We start from the raw sequence: 7,574 nt of genomic DNA on the forward strand, positions 1-7,574 counted from the left end.
TCCTTCCTGCTCAAGGCATCGGCTACCACATTTGCCTTTCCCTGGTGGTAACGAATCTCAAAGTCATAATAATTCAATAATTCAATCCACCTACGCTGCCTCATATTCAGTTGTTTCTGATTAAATATGTGTTGAAGACTTTTGTGGTCGGTATATATAATACTTTTGACCCCATATAAGTAGTGCCTCCAAGTCTTTAATGCAAAAACAACTGCGCCTAATTCCAAATCATGCGTCGTATAATTTTGTTCGTGAATCTTCAATTGTCTAGACGCATAAGCAATCACCTTCGTTCGTTGCATTAATACACAACCGAGACCTTGCTTTGATGCATCACAATAAATCACAAAATCATCATTCCCTTCAAGCAATGACAATATAGGTGCCGTAGTTAGCTTTTTCTTCAATAACTGAAACGCTTTCTCTTGTTCATCATTCAATTCAAATTTCTTCCCTTTATGCGTTAATGCAGTCAAGGGTTTTGCTATTCTGGAAAAGTCTTAGATGAACCTTCTGTAGTAACCAGCTAGTCCTAAAAACTGGCGTATGTGTTTCGGAGTTTTCGGGGTTTCCCACTTTTCAACAGTTTCTATCTTTGCCGGATCCACCTTAATACCTTCTTTGTTCACTATGTGACCGAGAAATTGAATTTCTTCCAACCAAAATGCACACTTTGAAAACTTAGCGTACAATTCTTCCTTCCTCAATACTTCTAACACCTTTCTCAAATGTTCACCGTGTTCTTGGTCATTCTTTGAGTAAATAAATATGTCATCAATGAAAACAATGACATACTTGTCAAGGTATGGTCCACACACTCGGTTCATAAGGTCCATGAACACAGCTGGTGCATTAGTTAAACCAAACGGCATGACCATAAACTCGTAATGACCGTAACGTGTTCTGAAAGCAGTCTTTGGAATATCATCTGTAAAGACCCGTCCTTATCCATCCGGACGAAGTCTTCAACATCTGGTTCCATTGCGATGATCGACTCCAAGTAAGGTCCTTAATATGAGCAAATGCACAGCGGAAGACTTAATTCGTACCTGAGAATAAACATGCTTTAAAACATCAACATAAAGTTGGTGAGATATATAGGTTTGATGCTAGCAGCGTTATAACTATGGACCACAAGATTTCATATACATACATAATACACTCGCAAGTGTATGGAAAAGTCGTTGAGCACTTGGTAACCATACTTAACATTTAATCACGTCGCATATTCCCTTTATTATGAAATCTTACTACACCGTACCAAGTGTAGTCACGAAACGAAGTACTGTGCAACCGTTGAATACTGGTCGTCCAGTCCGGTTGGGGTTGTCAGGCCCGATAGATCTATCAACAGGATTCGCGTTTACAATACCGCTGTAAATAACAGTTACCAAGCTACAGGGAAGTATGCCAGTGGTACAACTCAACGTAGAATATATTTTTCAGTTACTTGTGTCCATAACGTAAAACATAAAATACATGTATTCTCATCCCGAAATGTTTAGAGTTTAAAAGTGGGACTATATACTCACCATACTGTATTTTGTAGTAAAAATACATATAACATCATTTATCATGTGCAAGGTTGGCCTCGGATTCACGAACCTATAATATTTGTATATATTAACACGTATATTTGTAACCGAACAAAGTTGTATATGTGTTATAATATATTAAATTGTAGCTTATTGTTATGCATATATAATGTTTCAAAATTAATATTTATATTTTTATGTGTCTTTATATTATCATTTATATTATCTTAAAATATCTTATATATTATATGTGAATTAGTTATTATTATATTTAATAATATTTCATATAAAAATATAGTATGTAGTATACTTTTATATATAATCTCTTTTGTTGGTAAAATTAATAATTATAATACTAATACTTAGATATAAAATGAAACATGATAATTTTACTAAATAAGATACTTATAATAATATAATTGTAAAAATAATAGTTTTTAATAACAATACTAATAATGATAATATCAGTAGCTTTTAATAAAATGAAGAATTTAATATTAATAATGATAAAATTAATAATTTTGATAATAATAATAATAATAATAATAATAATAATAATAATAATAATAATAATAATAATAGTAAAAGTAATAAAAGAGTACCCTTTGGATCTTTTTCTAAAAATAATTGCCCAGGACGGGGCTTGAACTCGAGACCTCTCACTCACGCACAAACCCTCCTTGCCATTGAGCTGTTTTGTGATATTCGAAATAAGTTCCATTTTAATTTCTATATTCCGAAAGTTTTCTGTTCTCAATCTTCTCTTCTATCAGACTCATTTAAATTCAGCCCACCAAGATTATTTTGGGTTTCGGCCCACACAGAACTTCAAAGCCCAATCGAAAAATTAATTCTACGGCCCACTATCTAGACGTGTTTATGGCACAATTTAACATCTATAATAGTTCAACACAAATTTGAGTCTGCTGTATATGGAACTTAGGATTCCAAGGAACACTTCATAAATCCTGACCCCATCGTGACCCCCTCCCACTCAACTTGTTTTCATCTAATCCTACTAAGCATAAAGTATTTGCAATTAATCATCTTCATCTTAATATAAATATTCGACCTCATCTTGTTTATATTATCTCCTTCGTTTTTAATTTCCAATACGATTAAAACTACAGCAGTAGCTTCGATATAGCAGCAGCCTTTTCTAGTTGTTCTGCCATATATGATAACATATTCAATCTAATATGATTTGTGGGGTTTGGTAAAAAAAAAAAAAAAAAAAAAAAAACATAAAGAAAGGTAAGTGGTGTGGCCTTGCAGTGGTGATTTGTGAGTGTTGTGGGGTTGAAGATGCGTGGAACTGTAACCAGGAACAGCAGGTCGTGGTTGCAAGGTTTAATCGATCGAGAAAATAAATAACAACTTCAAGGGTTTACGATGTATATGGTGGTGATAGGTGGTTGTGGAGATATCGGTTTTACAGGTGTCAAACAAGGAGAAGCAACAACAAAAAAATACTGCAGCAACAGCAGAAACAACCGGTGGTGGTTGGCGATGGTCGTGACACTGTATAACTGCAACAACGGTGACTGAAGCAGCTGTAAGAGTTACCAACTTCTAACAGGAAATAGTAAACAGTGGCGTAGCAACAACAAGATGGTGGTTGATGGGTTTCAAAAGTGATCAAATGAAGAAGTGGTGGTTTAGCCGATGGTGAGCTGTAGTTGTTTCATCAAGACTGAAATAGAAAAGAGAGAGTGAGATGGAAGGTTGTGGTTGTCGTGGTTAATAATGGTGTTTGGTTGTTGTTTAATTGAGCTTAAAACATCAAGAGTTAAATTAATTTGGTAGCGGGTTTAATGGTGAGCAACGGTTAATGGTGAGGGTGAGGACCGAAGGTGTTGGTAGTGGAAGGTGGTTTCGTCGAGCATATTTTTATAGATTTTCTGTTTTAATCCCATGATAACCAGTTGTAGTGTATGAGTTATATAATGTGAAAATTACCTGTTTTTAATTGTGACTGATTATGATATAAATAATCTTGACAAAACAAAAATTCACGAGTAAACAGAACAAGAAGAAAGAGACAGAAGGATAAATTTATATCTATAGCTTCGTATTTTTATTTATATATATTTATCTATACTTATTTATATATAAACCTGTATTTTATAATTGTACATCTTATTATGTATTTATCTTTAACAGAATTTATATATATATATATATATATATATATATATATATATATATATATATATATATATATATATATATATATATATATACACACACACACACACACACATTCATTTACAATTATCTGTTCGTGAATCATCGGAACTGATCAAGGGTCAATTGAATACCTAAATATAAATTTCAAACTTTCTAGGCTCATCATTACAGATTTTGCTTATCGTTTCGGAAACATATAAAGATTAGGGTTTAAATTTGGTCAAAAATTTCCGGGTCATTACAGTACCTACCCGTTAAAGAAATTTCGTCCCCGAAATTTGATAGAGGTCGTCATGGATAACAATAAGAATGTTTTCATGACGAATATGAGGTGATAATGGAGTTTTATCATCATTGAGAGATATAGATAAAACGATTTGATCATATGTAGCGTACGAGTGAAGCTATCACAAAAGAGTGAAATGAATAATATGGAATTGTTTTAACCGATGTCGTGGTTATGATTGATTTCCGGATTTTAAGGGAGTTAAGGAAAATCTTACATAATAAGATTTGGTTCTTCGGCGATCAGGATCTTCTTTGATTTAATGCGGCAATCTGTTTCGATTTCTCTGTCGGATACTTTACTATAAATCCACTCCTTCGTTTCCTTATTTTTCACAACTCACATCTTCTACTCTTTCTCCTTAATTTCTACTTTAAGGCATTCGCTAATATGCTCCATCCAGTTCTGATTCTTGATATACTCCTAACTTTCGTATCTGTAATTCTTCTTTTTCATCTACCGCCAGAAGAATCTGTTTACTTCTACCATTTCCTTGGAATTATAATGTTTTTAATTTTCCCGTGTCTTTACGTTGTAATACGTATTGATATACACGGTTTGTAATTTCTGAGTGGTTGTTGGGTTTTATATCCTTCATTATTTTTCGGAGCTTCATGCTTTCATTTTCTCTTCCCGACTTCGAGTCAAGTGAGTAATGGTCCGGAATTTGTAGGTATGAAATTCGAAATGAACATAGTTAATGCCTTAAGAAAGAGATGGTAACGGCACGATTTTGATTTGTCAAATTACCAGAATATCCTGGAAAAGACCGAATCATCAAAAAATATTTTTCTTGATATTTTTTAGAAATTAAATAGGATGTAAGAGCCGTGTAACATGGCATATGATGATGGTACTGTGAATCATCACATTCCATTAGAAACTCAACATGACTTACTGTAATATAATGACGTTGATCAAGTGTCATTATATTATACTAATTCATGCATCAGTTCCCAACACTACTTCAAAACATTCATATTTTAATCTCGAAGGTTTCAGAATTTAGAAACTAACACAGTTTCTTTTATGTTGTAACGCAGATATTTCGGAGAGATAGATGATCTTAAATAAGAATAGTTGTGAAAATTTCTCCAGAAATATGGAGAATATGTATAATGGAAGATACGAAGATATTTTATAATATCTAAGATAAGATGATGATGAAGAATAAGATCCGTAAAGGTTTAGAGTCAGAGGCAAGGTATTCATTAATGACTTCAGTAGATGCTGAATCATTTGGATCCTTTGAAGTCAAACTTATTCTTTGTGATTTGTCCACGGCTTCCTTCATAGTTTCGCATAATCCGCTTTTCAGTACTAAATTTTTCTATTGAGCGTTTCCAACACTCCATTCTTTATCATCAACTTTTGGCCATTTAGACCATCTACAACATGCTGCTTCGTCAGCATTTTCAAAGTTAACGAATCTGAGTCATTGGTTATCAAACCAAGGTGGTTTCAGAAGAATTGTGTTTTTAGATGATTAAACGCTGATGGTAATATGGTGGAATATAAAAGGTTCTCCGGTAATGATGAGGAAAGCTAATCGCATATATCAAAGTTATAATAAGGTTGATTCGAGCGATAAATCGAAGTTGGCTTGCTGGAGCTGTGACAAAATTGGCTACTTTGAAAAGAAATTGTAAGGTTGTTTTTGCTAATAAATGCTAAAGAATTCGTCGCGGTACGTGCTAAACTATGACTTTGGGTTCGAGAGTTTTTCAGGTGCATAAATCTTTTCTTCCGTAGATGAAGTGCGGCGGTTTCATCTTCTCGATTGAGGTATTTTCAAGAATCCTGATAGGTTTGTACGCGGATTGTAATTGTCGAGATACAAATGTGGTTTAGGATGAAATCAAGTGGCAAGCTTGAAGAATTGTTTAGTTTCATATGTTATAATCAATATTTTAATTCATTTTAATTGTCCAAAGTTAGCAGTCCAATTGTCCAATGGTCCAATAATTCAATGATTCATATACAGTTATATATATATAATATTCGAATTAATTAATACGTATCGTGACCCGTGTACCGATCTCAGTATTGATCACAACTCAAACCATATATATATTTTGGAATCAACTCCAACCCTGTATAGCCAACTCCCACCTTCACATATAGAGTGTCTATGGTTGTTCCGAAATATATATATAGATGGGTCGATATGATAGGTCGAAACCTTGTATACGTGTCCCGTTATTTAAAGTGCGTAAAATAAATAAATATATATCATGACCCGTGTACAACGTATTGTCTCAGAATTAATCCGACGTATTGTGTACATGTGTCCCGATTTAAAGTGCGTAAAAGTAAATAACAGAAATTAAATGACGATAAATAAAATTGCGATAATTAAATTGCGATAAATAAAATGTAATCAGTTAGCTAGGAACAGTTAGCTGGAATGGTTAGCGTGGAATCTTAACAATATTTCAATTAGTTAATCCGTTTGTTTCTAACAAATTTTATTTTGTCCAATGTTTTCTTCATTATGCCACTTGTTGGATTCTGATAGGTCAAAATCCAAATATGTAATTTGAATGGAAATGTTTGTTCTGTGGTGAACGGATACGTATATCGGTGGTTGTAAGTAGGATAGTAAATGACCGTTGAATCAGATTCGAAGAATGTACAGTGTAACTTATTAATGTGAAATCTAAATATTCCTCGAGTATTACCTACCCGTTAAAATATTTTCATCATTAATAGTTTGTACGAAAGAATTTTTAATTACAATCTTTATGAAAATATAATTGCATATATATTTTCTTCAGATGTGATTTTGGATTTAATGAGTCAATAAGATATTAAACTCATTTGATTTACCGTTAAAACAAGAATATTTAATCTCCAAAACATTAGAGATTACTTAATCGCCATGTCGAACGAAGATAAATGAGATAGAACGATACGTAAAGCGAAGATAATCAGTGTAGAACGATATGTAGAACGAAGATCATACTCAAAGTATAGATGGTGATATTGAGGCATGTGATGTTGATATCCGAGGTACAGATTGTGATGTTGAGGTTTACGACACGATTGTGGTTGGAGGTGATAAGGGTACTGTCGACGCTGGTGATGGTGGTACAGATTATGCTGCTGGTGCTGCTGCTGGTGTTTGTAACCTTCACACCATGTTCTTCAAAGCCGTCACGCTAGCGCGAAGTTCGTTAACTTCTGCTAGTACACCGGGATAATTGACAGTGGAAGCGAGCGAATGAACAAGATTCGAAATATGGGATAATATATAATCATGACTAGATAATCTAGAATAAAAGAGAAAATGGTGTTTCGAACAGGTTCGCCGGTAAGCACTTCAGGTCCATCACTCAAAGGGCATTTTGGTGGATGGAATGGATCTTCGATGTGAAATGATTTTCGAATATAGGATGATATTTTAACTTCATAGAATATCCATAATACTAAAGATTTCATAGCCTACAGAGGAACTTACGGCATATGACAAGCAAGTCTACAGATGCGCTAAGATATGAATTTTGTCTATACACTGTCGATGCACTAAATGCAGTAAGACGTGTCTAGACTAAAGAATGATA

Source organism: Rutidosis leptorrhynchoides, chromosome 3 (genome assembly GCF_046630445.1).
Source record: "Rutidosis leptorrhynchoides isolate AG116_Rl617_1_P2 chromosome 3, CSIRO_AGI_Rlap_v1, whole genome shotgun sequence".
Classification (NCBI taxonomy): Eukaryota; Viridiplantae; Streptophyta; class Magnoliopsida; order Asterales; family Asteraceae; genus Rutidosis; species Rutidosis leptorrhynchoides.